Genomic DNA, 16,571 nt, shown 5'->3' with positions numbered 1-16,571 from the left:
ACGTAGGGATTTATTTCTGTGAAATTTGGGACATGGCGAATAAATACGAGTGAGCTTGGAAATGTGAAAGTTCATCTGAATTTGTTTTACAATCACTTCAAAATACAACTTCATATATACTTTTAAAAAGCCAAACCTATTTTGAAAAAAAAAATACTGTACTCAGGCTCGAACCGCCGCCCTCCGGTTCTAGAAATTTAACAGCGCTATTAAGCACGCTTGACCACAGAGGCAACTCACGAAAATGCGTTGTGATATAGCTAATAGAATCGCTCCAAGCGCAGGTTTACACTTGGAATTTTAAATAGCCAGTTTCTGTCTTTTTCAGTAATTCCAACTGAAGATATTGACTGATTTCCTATATTGGAACTTTGCGTGAAGTGTGAATTGTATGATCATTTCAAAAATGCACTATTTTCTGTTCTTTCAATTTTACGTATTTGTGAGTGTTCCTAAGACCTGTTGTGTGCAGCGATTTTCACACAGTTCAGCGTTTTACTAACCCCCGGAGGCATAATATGTTAAACGTAGGCAGCATTCTGTTGTTATCATAGTAGTCACTTGTAAAGACACACCTAGTATTAGTTTTTTTGTTTTTTTTGTTTTTGTGTTGACCTTGAAGGACCAACAAATGCCTTTCGTGAAGCTACAAGTTTCTTTAACTTTATACTTTATAGCAAGAATATTAACTGCTATATAAGACACAATTATATACCTGTGGCGTGGGAGACCGTGGTTTGATTCCAACGGGAGCTCATGTGTTTCGGATTACATGTTAATCAGTAGGTCCCGTCTCATATAGCCTCGCTGCTGAAAAGGGCGCTAAACTCAAAATCAATTCAACTCAATAATTATCTATACATTGAATTTAATAATAAGGAGGGAGACCTTGAAGGAGGGAGGCCGAATAAAGAGGGACACCTTAAAATTTAAAACGTAGGGTCAGCGTGAGTCAGAGAGGTCACGGTGGGTGGTGTGTCACAGTGAGTCACGTCCTGTTGACCCACGATCCACTGACCTACTCACAAATCTTGACACAATTGACCCACTCCATATCTGGACTGTACACACAGATAAAGCAGACATATATGTAATCTGATCTTACTTGGCCTTCACTAATTTAAGATAATCTACAAAAAATGAAAGAAAGCAATTTCAAACGCAAAAATATAGAAATGTATTTTCAACGGAACAAAAAAAAAACGCAACAGCCCAGATTTGAACCCGGCTTTCTCCACTCAGCAAGCAGACGTCTTACCGACTTACCCACGGCATATCTTCCGACTTCTGGTTTTGAAAGTTTATTTACAGTCCGTGTGTTACGTAACAACGTTACGAGATGTCCTTACTGTCGTGTTAACACGCGTTCCGTAAATTTACGAAGTCGCTCTTTTAATACAAAATCAATTCGACACACACACACATACACACACACACACACACATATATATATATATATATATATATATATAGATATATAGATAGATAGATAGATAGATAGATAGATAGATAGATAGATAGATAGATAGATATGTTGGTGCACCAGTAAGCTCCCAAGAGTACAGATTAATTCATTCTTGATTTTAATCTACAGAACAAATGTTTTTTTATGAAAGCAAGGGGACTGCTACCCATAGATGGCTAAGTGAGGTAAATAAAATTTAAACCTCAAATGGAACTGGGGTGGCTCACCGACAATGGCTGAGTTAACACGTTTGATAACAGCGCGGGTAATAGCTGACTTATAGATAGAGCCTGTGTAGGTAAGTGGATACCGCGTGAGACTGTCATTCTAAGGGTGTGGGGTTCGAGTCTCGGCCTAGACTGAGTTAAATTTTTCCAACACTATAAATGATGTTCGCGTTTGATACTGAAAGAGATTTATCCTATGAAGGGAGAAAACCCACGATGGGGGCAGGGGGAAAGACGGACACTGTTTATCCTTAAGTGTTAAAATTTAATTTATTCCCATGTCTTTTGCTCTTTCCTTTCCTTCTTTTCTCATTTTGTTTAGCTTTCCATACTTTTTCGGTCTCTGCATGATGCGTATTATTGTTTTCGTTTCCTTTGCATTAATTCCTATCTGTTTGATCTTAAGGTAAATGGAATTTCTGTAGATTTATCTCGTGGTTGTTTCTCTAAGTGATGCTCTCAGATAGTAATACGTTTTCCTCCAAATGGAGGAATATCCTGGCATGTTATGTTTTCGGGCATGTATTTGCTGTCATGTTGGTTGTCCAACTATCAGACATAGAGTGAAACTATCCTGCTACTGGAAAAAGCTATCATTTCTTATGTATCCAACCTCCACTTTTTACAGTCGCTGACTGTACCTGTAAGGCGCACACAAATGATAGAAAAAATTTATTCGAGCAAAGCACATCTCTTTACAATGAATTAAGTAGAAAGTTCAATAAATATGAGAGAAACTAGTTGCAAAAAATATCAATAAATAGATCAAGATATTTAGAATATTTGATGTATAATACATATACATTATACACGATTAATGTAAAATAATCATTGAAATTAACAATAAAGCATAATTTTAAAAAAGCATAATTAAACAAGAAATAAAGCATAATGTGGGTTACTCTAACAATTAAGTTGTATGAAGACGAGAAGAAAACGAAAGCTGATTCCTTAACGAATTTCGTTGATCTTCTTTGTGTCTACAAAAACGCATTCCTAGAAACCTACAAGCTAGGTATCTTCTCTGTGATTATATCAGTTTCTAGTGCTACATGTGAAAGGTCATTCTCTTCTTTGAAAAGATTAAAGACTTGTATACGCAAGTCAATGACAAATGATAGGTTGAAAAACTTAGTGTTACTTTATATTGAGAAGAAAATTGCTAAGTCGTTAGATCTTTAACAAGTTGTGGATATGTTTGCTGCTGCTCACACGAATAGAAAGATCCTCTTCAAGTAGAGGCATGAACCTATAAGTTATTTTCTTTACCTGTAAAAGTGTATTTGCTTCCACTTAAGTCAACCAGCTACACATATTTTAAACGCCATGATTAAATAACTATTTACTTATATTAGAAATCAATTGCATTAATGAATCCTAGATGTTTGAGGTACTAAATTCTTATATTTTCACTGTTTTCCAAAGAGTAAAATCATGAACAATAAAGATGGAAACATTCACCTTGAATACACACACACACACACAGACATATATATATATATATTGGAGATGTCCCCCTCAAAATCCTCTTCGGCCCTTCATTGCCCCACCCCCCCTGAAAAAACTCTAGCTACGCTACTGGACACCATGCACCAGAGATGAATTCTCTACCACTGAGCCACCGCGGCCCTGCTTGGGCTTGGTCGTCCATATCCAATCTCTCTTTTGGCGTTGCTTAAACAACTTCTAGTTTTGTTCTAAATCCAGACTCCATATTGGCGTAGATATTAATATTACAGTCGATTGGTAAAATCAATCTTCCACATTTAAAAATTAAAGTACACACAAGTAGAAAAATAAGCATTTATCATAAAAACACTAGCTGCAAGTGTTCAAAATAGATTTATGATTTATATAAAATCAATTGAAAATTGCTATTTTTAATTAGGCAGCTAGTGAAAAACAGCAGCTTTCGACACCAGCCGAGTTTAAACTCAACCTAAACTCAGTTGACCAAAGTGAACTGACCCGACTGCCCCGACCCGATAACCCGACTGACCCGACCCGATATCCCGACTGACCCGACCCGACAACCCGACCCGAGCCGACCCGATTGACCCGACCCGAATAACCCGACCCGAGCTGACCCGATTGACCCGACCTGACAACCCGACCCGAATAACCCGACCCGGCAACCCGGCCCGAGTTGACCCGATTGACCCGACCCGACAACCCGACCCGAGCTGACCCGACAACCCGACCCGATTAGCCTGACCCGACAACCCGACCCGAGCTGACCCGACTGACACGACCCGATAACCCGACCCGAGTTGACTTGACCCGACCCGACCCGTTTGAGAGCACTACTTGTTAGGTTTTAACGTATCCCCCTGTTAGTCTTTATAATGTGGTAGCATTGTTTCTTTAGGATTTCAACTGCTATTCGAGGTATTTGCCCATTGTTCTTTAACAAGTATTCTGATGAAGTAGAATGTGTTTCGTATGCGTTTGACTGGAAAATATTCATCGTTTATTTCAAGTGATTTCGAATCGAAATCATAATTGCATTGCACAAAATATGATTCGAACGTTACAAGAAATTCAATGTACTTCGCAATCCTGGGTTTATTATTTCGTTATAAATTATTAATTTAGTAATGTGACATGTATTATAACAGTAATGCACAAATAAATTATTTTAAAATTGTACTGCATCAGAAAAATTTATCATAATACATAAAGGTAGATAAATTTCATTTAGTTGGCAATCCTGAGTATAGTATTGCTTAGCATAATTTATATATAATAAAATTTGACTGCATTATTAGTTTTTAAAATCATTCTCTATATAATTTCTAACCTACATTAAAATAAACATATTTGGTACATTTCCCACGCGCCTGCTAACATAACAGGAATTGAGGCGCTTGCTTAAGGGTTAAATAGGGAAGTGTGTTGTTTATATTTTTTTTATTATCATGAAGTTTACAATACAAAATGCTTCCATCTTAGAAAATAGCCAGAAATGACTGTAGTTTTGTAAACCAACTTATTTTAACATTTGCAGCTAAGAGACTTTGAATGCAGTAAATCGTTTTTCTCTTTAGAGGTATCACTTCTTTTTGTATAATCAAAATAGGTACCATTCACTGGTACCTTTACTGATCTTTGAGTCGTTTGAGATATTCTCTTAGCCAATAGCGCGGTGCTGTGTAGTACGTTTTCTTCAGACATTGATCGTATCTCTCCAACCAACGGCAGCTTTGATTGATTTCATTATCATATTACCCATACCTGCTTGCAGAGATGCCAGGTTCATAAACAGGGGTCCATTTACTTGCTTTACAGATAGTACTATTTTCTGTTTCAATGTTTATCCTGAAATATTATAAACGTTTTACAATATAGAGTAATTGTTTTCAACACGAAGAATCCAATACTAGTCTGGTCTGTTAAGGATAGGATCGTGACAGACCGGACACACGTATGAAACTTGGCAGACTGAAAGTACTTCTGTATTCAATTCGTTTTAGGGTCGGGTGCCAAAATTTTCTGGCCGCCATTTTGAAATATGCCGCCATATTGGATTTTATGTAATGTTCTCTTAAAAGATCATTATCTCGGTAACCAATGGTCCGATTTTGATGATTCTTTTTCTAAATTATAAGTTAAGCCCGAATGTAATCGATTATAAGAGTAATAAAGTCAAGGCAATATGATAAAAACTAGAAAAATAGAAATATTTAAGATTTTATGAAACATATTTACATATGAATGAGTTTTTCTGCAAAATGGTCCATTTTATGAAAGCATGCACCCTATAACGTTTGAAAGAGCATAAAAAGACCTTTAATTTGATGTATAATACTTTAAGATGCGATTAGAAATAGTCGAAATATAAGTCTTGAAAATAAACCCAATGCAAATAGGAAGACTGCGTAATCGGTCAACTTTGTGAAATTTAGCGGTGTCTGGCAGAAATTTTCATCATTAAATTATCTAGTTATTATTCTTGTCATGATTACTTAATAATAACTACGTTTAATCATTACTTAGTATTGTTATGGGAGTTTTCATTGCAGCAGTTCTATGTAAACATGAACATTTTTTTCATAATATTGGTTATTATAATGTAACTGTGAACACATTAAAAGTGTATTGTGCCTTTTAAGTTGAAAAATATCATTCCTTGCAGTATTTGAAATAATATGTTTATTAAGTGTTTTCTAGGCGATTCGTGTTTAGAATTCCTGAGGATCTATAAAGATTTCGATAACTTGAAAGAAATCTGTGAAACTTGTCACTGGAAAAGAAGAATTAGTAAACACACTAATTGACAATGCCGCGATGTGGCATAAACAGTGCAAACTGAAGTTTGTTGTGTAAAAACTAAAAAGAGAAATCGCAAAAGAATAGAAAACAAAAAGTAAATAGAAATCAACAGAAAATAATGAACCAAAGCGTAAGAGGAGAAATGAAAGTAGAGGAAACGTAATTCCACCGGTTTATATTTTTTGTAATTCTGAGAAAGGGGTTAGAAGAAACTGTCACTCACGTTTGACTAAAATCTTAAGGAAATGGCTTAATAATTACAGGATATATTTCTGCTTTCAAAAATTTCCGGAAGAGACTTGGTAGCAATGGAGGCTACATACCATATACAGTGCTTATGGATGTATAAAAATAGATACAGAAGTTGGAAAACAGAGAACAGATCTTTCAATGAAACCGAAAGTCAAGATGATGATGTTTTAGAATCTCGTGAACTCATAGATCAGTTGGGATGTAAAATAGAATATGTTCATTTCATTTTCAATTTGTCAGAGCTTCACAGTCTATATGAAAACAAGTTGAGAGCGGTAGGTTTATTAAAAGCAGTGAATAAAACAAGACTAAAGAACAAAATTCTCGTTCATTTTATTTCTGATTGTACTAAACAGTGATGGCAAAATATGTTATTTGTATTTAAAGAAAGGATGCTAGAAATTACTCAAGAATTTCCTGTCTAAACGATCAAATGAAGAGAGATTTTTGCCTTCTCAATGTGTTCAAAGTCTTTAAGAAGAAATATGATAAACTGGGAGTGCCAAACATTTTCAGGATACTTTACAGAAAACTGTCAAGATGAAAGTGTTTCAGAAAGTCTAAAGAATTTCGTTCAATTGCTGCTGTATGGATCTAACATAGAAAAAATTTCTATAACATATTCTCAAACTGACCTAACAATAAGACAATTAATATATTTTAATTTTAAGAACAGAAGATTAGCACCACGAAAAAAGGCACAACATATCTCATGAACCGCCGCTCCCACTGTATGTAGGTTTACAGGTACACACTTTTACTTGCTAGAAAAAAGATTGTCAGTAATTTACATAACTTAGACATTTTTGTAACATATAATCGTGTGATCCAAATTGAAGATCAAATAGCAGCAGTGACATGCAGAAGTTACAAATTAGAGGGTCTTGTGTGCCCCTTTCCATTAATGACTAATGTGTACACCATCGGTGCATTGAACAATTTAGATCACAACACATCATCTACTACTTCGACAGGATCTTTCCATGGAACAAGTATTAGCGTATCCCAATTGCCTTCCGATTCCAACCCTGGTTTACCTCCAATGCGAATTGAAGTTTCTTCATCAGTATAAGATTACTTATTACCAGATATCTATGTTATTGTGCCATCAGTATCATCATGTGATTTTGACAAACTGCAAGTTAATATTACTGTTCAAGAACAAATACGGTCAGGGCTCGAAGAAGCACTTTAGACAGAGAGGCGGTGGATTGAAAGAAATTCTCCGCTAGGTGAAAATAAATGCTTGAGGGCAGAGTATCATTTGACTCAATCTGGAAATGTACGTTCTACTAAAGGTACCAACGTCATGTTGCCAATTCTTACTGAAAAGCGGAGTCTCTTTCAATAGTGAAGCATGGTATGTCTATCATAAAGAAAATTACGGATCGATGTAATCCTAATCAAATACAGGTTATTTTCCTTGACCAACCTCTCTTTGCAATAGCAAAACAAATAAAGTGGAGATGGTCCGATTCATACTATGAAGAAGTTCTATCGTTATCTTTGGTGGACTGCAAAATAGAAATGGCCCTTTGAAGAGTGTTAGGCCACATACTAAATGGTACTGGATTGACATCGTCCTTAGCTGAGACCGGAGTAGCAGGTTCAGAGTCAGATGATTCATTCCTGGACTGCTCACACCTAACCAGAACCAAAAGAGCACATCAGAAACTAGCTGTAGTTCTAGGCTTTCTTCAAATGGCAGAATTTCATACAGAACAAGAATCCAGAAACTGTAAACAAGAATTCCTACAGTGGCGGAAAGGAATGATATAGAGAAGATCTTTGGGATCTTGTACTGGAATTGGAACTTCTAATTTTGATATTTGTTAGAGCTCGCCGACAAAGTAATTTCCTATTATATGTAACTGTGTTGGAGCGTCTTCTGCCTCTATCTGTGCATCTCAGGGACATGAAGAGTTTAAATGAAGGAAAGGCAGAATTTAAGAGAACTGGGTGTTTTCAAAGACTAACCAAAAGTTTTGTTTCATGCCGTTCGACCAAAATAACCGAAATATTAGAGACTCCAGTGGAGCCATTAACTAAACATCCACGTGCTTTTCAACGATGGATGCTCACTGCTCCTGAGTTATGCAGACCCAGAAAAGAATTTGAAGATGCTGCACACATTGAGGAAATAATTAACGAAAATTATGTTGGAGGTGATGTAAGTTTTAAGAATCTTTGTCAAACATTGCATGACACAATTTCTGCTGCAGGAAATCCTATTTTTGATACGTAACAGGTAATGAATCTATCATCACATGCGTATGCCTTACAGGATCTTCAGAAACTGTTGCAGAAATAAAAGTGATTGGTAAAAACCGATATGAAGAGTTTCATAAAATGGACCATTTTGGAGAAAAATTCATTTTTATGTAAATATATTTCATAAAATCTTAAATATTTCTATTTTTCTCGTTTTTATCACATTTCCTTGTCTTTATTACTGTTATAATCGATTACATTCGGGCTAACCTTACAATTTAGAAAAAGAATCATCAAAATCGGAAGATTGGTTACCGAGATAATGATCTTTTAAGAGAGCATTACATAAAATCCAATATGGCGGCATATTTCAAAATGGCGGCCAGAAAATTTTGGCACCCGACCCTAAAACGAATTGAATACAGAAGTACTTTCAGTCTGCCAAGTTTCATACTTGTGTCCGGTCTGTCACAATCCGAACCTTTTTTGTTGTTAAGAGACCAGACTATACTACACCGTATATTCAACCTTATCAGTCTATTTAAAGAGAAGTTTTTGAAATATTGTGCAACTTCCGTTTTGAAAATTGATATGGAGAAAGAGAAATTCCACTTCAGAAACTAAAGGGTATGTAACAGAAGAACCTTTCAGTAACCAAATGTGTTCTGAGAAACGGTAATTTCCGATACAACACAAATTACTGATCCCAGCCGGCAACATGTAACTATAGGGTGACAGAAAAATAAAGAAGCTTTTCGTGAAACATTTAAAATGTCATGAAAACTGAACATTTCGCAAACTTCCATGAAACCAAAAGCAAAGCACGCCTCAAATATTAAAAAAAAACTTTGAAAAACCGAAGAATAGTCGCAAAAATGTAAAACCAAACCGTGCCTTTCGCCATTGATGATGAAACATTGGTCAAATGGGACTTTTCAGAGATCATGTCAATGATTATGTACCCACTGTACTACCTGCTCAAAATAAACCCTGTAGAAGCAATCCTACACACGAAATCAAAATTTTCTAATATGATGCTGGTATGACAGCCAATGCCACAGATGAGTGATTGTCTCCAGCGTTTACGACCGTACTGAACAATAAAATCCGTATTTTTCAATGTCGGCTGGAAACTAACCGTCTAACTAAACAGTATAAACCCTATTTTATTTAATCCCGAGAATGCATCATTGCATTATTGTCCGTACAGTACAACAGCAAATGGCTGAACACGGTTACCTAGTGTCAAAACAATAGTGTCACGGTTACCTAGTGTCATTAAAGTCATATGAATAATTTTGATTATCCTTTTAGTAGCTGAAGAAGGAGTTCAAGAAAACTTGAAGATCTATCATACAAAATTCAGAGAGAAAATTCATAAACCACCTATTGCACACTCGCATAATACAACTGATCAAGGACGATCACTGTAATGGCTATGTCTTCTTTCCCAGTGGCATCACGTGGTTTCACACACTTTGTCCGAAAAGCGGTCATTCAGGTTGAAGACAGATACCCGATTTAGACATGACTATCTTCTAGTGCCCCACTTTGCTGCACAATCCTATGAAGAACTTCGTTATGTTATAAGAAATAAATGTTTTAGAATCAACAACCTTAAAATGGTTCAATTGTTTTTGTTCTGGAAATTTCGATGTTCAAAATGTTAATCACATTGGATGACAAATGACATAACAACTGGATAATAATTTGGAAAATGAAACAAGATGGGCACATAAGAAGTCATAATATTCCCAATGACAAAAGCATCCATGACCAACAGTGTTAAAGCATTTCTAGAGAACTGGTTACTGAAAGAAACTCAGTGTTTGGGCACCAAATGTGACCCAGAAATCTTTACTCGACCTAATTTTTATCTACGTATTCCAAATGAAACATAACAAAATTCAAACCATTTCTGAAGCGGATGAAAAATAGGTAACCTACGAAAATATTCTGTGAGGAATATCGCAGTCAATGGAAAAAGAAGCTCCACAGTCTGTGAGAAGGCCTACACTGACGCCCAGGAAGATTATGCAGTGTGTTTAGTTTGTTTGAAAGTTCATCGTATATTACGATCTGCTGGATTCGAATAGGACAAACTCAAGCCTGAATTGTCGACAATTAAGGTGAGTGTACCTAGCAATTCAAGGAAACGGCCAGAAATGTCAACAGAAACTGCGTCATATACCACGCTAATTACATCAGGCCGAACAAGTAATGCCACGTCGCAAACTGTGAAAATTTTCTGCAAGTTTTTCATGGATCTACCGTATAGTCCCAGGCTTGGCACAGTAGACTACAATTTGTTTATCTTTCTTTAGAACTCTAATGGTTTGAATTTAGTTTTAAAATAGTTATATGAATAAATTACGTTATTGTGCAAAGAAATCTCATTATTGTGCAAAGAAACCAGAATATTAGGATTAGGATTTAGATTGCTGAGCTTTCGTCATGTATGGACATTTAGCCCGTCACATATATGAGGGATGACGTCCCTCGCCGACCACACTATCCAGGGAAAGAAGAAAGGATAGAGGAAGGAATGAAGCGTCCTGGGACCTGTAAGTTAGGTACCACTCCGGCATTTGAATTGTGTGAATTAAGAAGACCCAGGAAAACCTCATTCAGAATGACTGGCCTGTTAAAGCTTTTTACAATTTTTAACCAAATGCCCCACCAGGAATCGAACCCGGGACCGCTGGCACCGAAGGCGAGATAGTAAGCAACTACGCCACATAGGGTCACAAGAAACCAGAAGAAATATGTAACTGGGGTTATGGTATTAAAGATAAAATGCCAAAAGATCATCGAATAAAACGGTGCATTTATCACCTAATAATTTAATTTTGAAATTACAATAAATGCGTCCTTACTTTTGATCTCTAAAGCTCTGAACTTATTACATAAGCTGATAAGTTTGATATGAGCTCTAATACCTATTTTCAAACACGAAAAGTTTAAAACCAATTTTAATTTCGGTCTTAGCATTAATCCTGAAAGAAGAAACAGGGTAGCAATTTAGGAATAAAAACTCTTTTCTAAATTAAATCTCTATTATTATCCCTACCTGAATGGAGAATGGCCAAAGGATTTTCTTGATGTTACAATGATTGCATTGCCCAAGAAAAAGCAAGCAAAGAAGTGCTGCGATCATAGACCCATCAGCCTAATTTCTAAGATTGCACGCATACTGAACAGGCGGGTGTGAAGTAAGATAGATGAGAGCTTAGAGGAAGATCAATTTGGATTCCTGAAAGGAGAAAACGCCACAAATGCTATTGCATTGACGAGAATTATATTAGAAAGAATTCTTGATGAAAAGGAAGACTTGGGTTTGTGCTTCACCGACTGGCAAAAAAGCTTTCGACCGAGTCAATTGGACGAAACTTCTGAAAATACTTAAAGAAATCGGAGTAAACTGGAGACATCTACTCATTCAAAACCTGTACATAGGACAACGAGTGAACCTGCGCTTGAACGAACGGTAAACCAATAGTGTGGTGATTGGAAGAGGAATTAGGCAAGGATGCAGTTTGTAGCCTCAATTATTCAATATTTACAGTGAATGTTTTATGAAGGAAGAATTAATGAGAATTGGAAATTTAAAGATTGGAGGGCATATCATGAACAATATAAGGTATGCAGATGATACGGTTATAATAGCTAAAATCGAAGGAGGACTACAGGAGATGATTGACACTGGAAAGCTGTATTAAATGGAAATTAACATCGAAAAGTCGAACATATGAGAATACCCCGTGCAAACACGTCCTTACGGATCAGAGTAGAACAAGGAGAACGTGAAGAGGTCGATAATTTCAAGTATCTGGGAAATATTTGACTAAAGTCACTTACTGCACCAAAGAGATCAGGTCAAGAATTGCCATAGCTAAAGAAGCATTCAGCAAGAAAATATCACTCTTAACTAGCTTGGTCAAGTGCTATATATGGAGCATTGGATGTATGGTTCAGAGACTTGGACATTACGGAAGTTAGAGAAGAAATATTTTGTAAGCTTTGAAATGTGGTGTTGGAGGAAGATGGAGAAGGTAAAATGGGCAGAGAGAACAAGAAACGAAGATGTATTAAAACGGATTGGAGAGAATATGACACTTCTAGTCACCATCCTTCTTGAAAGGCCAATTGGATTGGATATATCTTGCGAAGAAATTGTCTTCTTCACACCGCCATAGAAGGAAAGATAGAAGGGAAGCGAGGAATAGGAAGAAGAAGAACACAGCTGATCGATGATTTGAAAGATAGGGGAAAATATTGGGAGTAAAGAGAGGCAGCTGAAGATTGAGAACAGTGGGAGAAACATTTCCAGACCCAAATCTAAAATAGAAACAAATCATCATTATTTCTAGGACCTGCTCAAAAGGCAGAATCCTTAACAAAAATAATATAATAAGAATCTGCTTTTTTCGACTGCAGTATTAAACGCCATAGAGGAAGAACGGTGACATATAGTGAGATACAGTTTCTTAGTACAGATTGAATGTTCCAAGAGCAGATGACATCATTGCTTTTATGCCCTACTGAATGCGATGCTGGTAGACATTTATGACACATTGCTGTTTAATATAGAACCTCCAATAACGAAATCCGTACAAAATACTTATAAACATTTTTATATAAGGTAGATGTTATTTGTCACTTGTATGTTTATAAAAATGAGAACTTACATATCTATGACTTCTGCTTACAAATTATAAGCCTGTAATTTTTAAGTAAACTATATTACACAATGTAAAATAAAACGTTGTTGTCTAGAATGTGTTTATATAATTTCAAAAGTTATAATCAGTCGTATTATCTATATGTTTTATAAGTATGAGATAAAGAGATTCCAACATAGTTTGCTTTGTATTTCAAAGTTTAAACACTTTTACAAACACAGTGATCGTATCATACACTTTAAGTTTGTGTTTTACGACTGATATTTTTCCTCCGTCTTTGTATTGGCAATGTTTTAGAAACATTTCCTTGAACTTTGAGAACATAACCTATATTTACTTCTTCCCATCTACTATTACTCCTTCAAATACTACCATTTTTATAACTGACATTAAAATATGACCTTAAAGAGAAAAAGATAATATAAATAATATTTTCTCATATTTTACAGATTTCTTACATAAAGTATTGTTACATAAGTGCGATTGTTTATTACCATGTGAAGAATTAATTATATCGTCTGTGAGAAAGCATCTAAACAGGTATATAAATATGTTCATTATCATTTATAAGATATGTATAACTTAAGCTTATTGCATGTTAAGCTTATTGTTTATTGGAGGTATTGCGTGTATAACTTAAGCTATGTATAACTTAACATGATATGTGAAGGATTTCTAGAAGTTACCGTAAGAATGAATATATATATAAGAAACCAGAAAGTAAATATAATTATTTTCATAGCAGTTATCACATTTTGCTGAACTTCACAAACAAGTTAGTTTTTTTATGAATTATTCAAAAACACTGTTGGTTACCTATTTGTTGGAACAACTTAAACTCTATTATTCTCCATTGAACCACTTTGCCTATTATATACTATATTTACAAATAATCTAATCGCAGAGCTATTCAAACCAATTTATTATTATGAAACCAATATCCTATAACAGATTCAAAAACTAACCACTTCCAAGTTTCATAATCAGTTAGCAGAAAGTGCAACTGAATACTACGAAATACTGCTCTACAATGACACCATGTGACTTAATAATAAATAATCTCTTTTTATAATGCTTGTTAAAACAAAAAACCACACATAGAAGGCAACAATTCGGTCATTAGAATTTAGAGCTGACTAGGTGATCGTTGTGCTTCAATACTACGTCGAACAAGCGTTTGTTTAGTGGCGGATATAAGTCCTTGAACAGCTAATGGGAACTGCTTTGAAACCAAATGCAGAGGATCATATCCGGAGTAAATATGGATAAGAAACAAAATTGAGAACCAAAGGCTTAAGAACAACTCAAAATATTGATAGAAACTATCCGAAGATTATTCACTTACATCATCATAAAAAAAACGAAAGACCGCTCGAAACAAAAAAATAGAACTTTGTATCTGCAGGCAAAGAAATCTAATGTGAACACACTAATGACGATTCTTTCAATATGTAGTGATCGTAGTTCGGTTGTCAAGGCGCTCAGCCAGTAATCTAAAGGTCGTTGGATTGGATCCATGGAGGGCAAGTATTTGTTTTTATATTAGAATTTTCGGAGGCGAACGATCAGTGATCACACAAATTTTTAATTTAAGATTTTGAATGCTCGATTGTTTCAATACTTCAACTACCAAATCTTCAGTGTAATAATAATAATAATATTAATAATAATAATAATAATAATAATAATAATAATAATAATAATTATTATTATTATTATTATTATTATTATTATTATTATTATTATTATTATTACTGGAGTTTTGTGAATTTAAAGGTTTACCCTGTTTGAAAAAGGATAAGCGCTTTCTTTATGATTGCTTTGGTCGTAGCCCGCTCAGCTCTGGAGTGTCCCTGCATCTATTTCAGCTCCTACCAAGTGATCATTGTGCTCGAGAAACGCCGTGTGTGTAGGTTTTCACGGGATTGTTTCCTTTCACTTTCTTTATTCCACTATTCATTTCGTTCTCGTCATCGACGTCTCTTCTAGCTTAGTCGGCATAACCATGGAAAGTAAAACTTAAAAACATATTTTTTCTTAGTGCTCTTGTGAGTTCAATAGGCCTACTTTCTACATAAAATTTGATTAGAAAACTTTCATTTAAAACACGTTCGCTGCGTTACGAGTTCCCGGTGGCTCATACGATACTTTGTTTCTTTGTGCATCAACGAGACACACAGTGACTTATATAGCACTGAGCTCGTATAGCAAAGTTCTCCATCTAGAGATAAGATGCAAGAATCATGCACGAGTTAACCGAAAGAGAGAAAGAGTGGAGATATCTTCAATTGAAATATTATCCTAAACATTGGTCGATATGCATATTTCATTATGTTTTTGTTAATTTTAATTTATTCTTCTTTAATGTAATTACAGTTCTCGAATACTTAGAATACAGTAATGGATAATATATTACTTCTTATTACAAGAGAGAATACACATTCTTTTGTTATCATATATACTTCTAATAAAACATGCTTGTATTATTAATTGGGGATTAAATTACACAAACTCATGTGCACACATAATATTACTATTTGTCATATTTCAGAAATATGACATGTTTTCTACTGATGGAATGGTTTTCGCAAATTAAACTGACAAGCACTGCACATCTTGTTTTTACTTTCTTAAATTGTCCTCTTTTCATTTTCCGTTGTATTTCTTTTTCGTTTTTTTCTTTTCTTGTTTCATTTTTCGAACATACTGGAAACCAGTAATATAACTCCGGAAAATATTCTTGTTATGTTTATTGTATAAATCAATAATAACAATACAATAATAATAATACATTTAAAACATAAAAACTAAGATGGTCTTCCTCATAAAAAAATATTCTCGCGAAATAAAGCTGGGAGATAAGTCATCTCGATCTGATATTTTTCATAAAGTATTAGTAGATATTAAAACTGGTAACAAACAAAAGTGAAGATAGCGTTGAAACGAATAATGTAAAACATTCACAGATTTTACAAAATACTGTAACCTGTGAAATAAAATGAATAAATCACTAACATTGATTTTTTTCTTGGTGTATATAAGGTTACATATTTTTTTTTTAATTCTTTCATGGTATCAATCGCTCTGTAGATACTAAACGGTGTCGTCTGATTTTTTTCGTCGCAGAGGCATGGATATTTTTCTATTTTTTGAAGTTTTCTATACTGACATTTATCAAACAGACAAGAGCACTTGTAGAACACCTTGTGTAGTTCACAACCAACAAACCTTAGAAGTATTGTTGGTTGTCTAAAGGATATGAAAAATGGTAGTGTGAATACATTTTAGCTCGTGTACGTACCATTCGCTTGACGTCTTGCTTTTCCGTTTTCCTCAATTATATGACTATTTTTACATTTTTATTTGTGCTCAACGGCTACCTTCTGTGTTGCTACGTCCTACGTCCTGCCCTCACTTGTTACAGTATTGTCGAATGTAATGTCACATTGCAGTATATATGTA

Source organism: Thermobia domestica, chromosome 3 (genome assembly GCF_964235325.1).
Source record: "Thermobia domestica chromosome 3, izTheDome1.hap1.1, whole genome shotgun sequence".
Taxonomy (NCBI): domain Eukaryota; kingdom Metazoa; phylum Arthropoda; class Insecta; order Zygentoma; family Lepismatidae; genus Thermobia; species Thermobia domestica.
The sequence above is the reverse complement of the archived record's forward strand: the minus strand, read 5'-3'. Positions refer to the sequence as shown.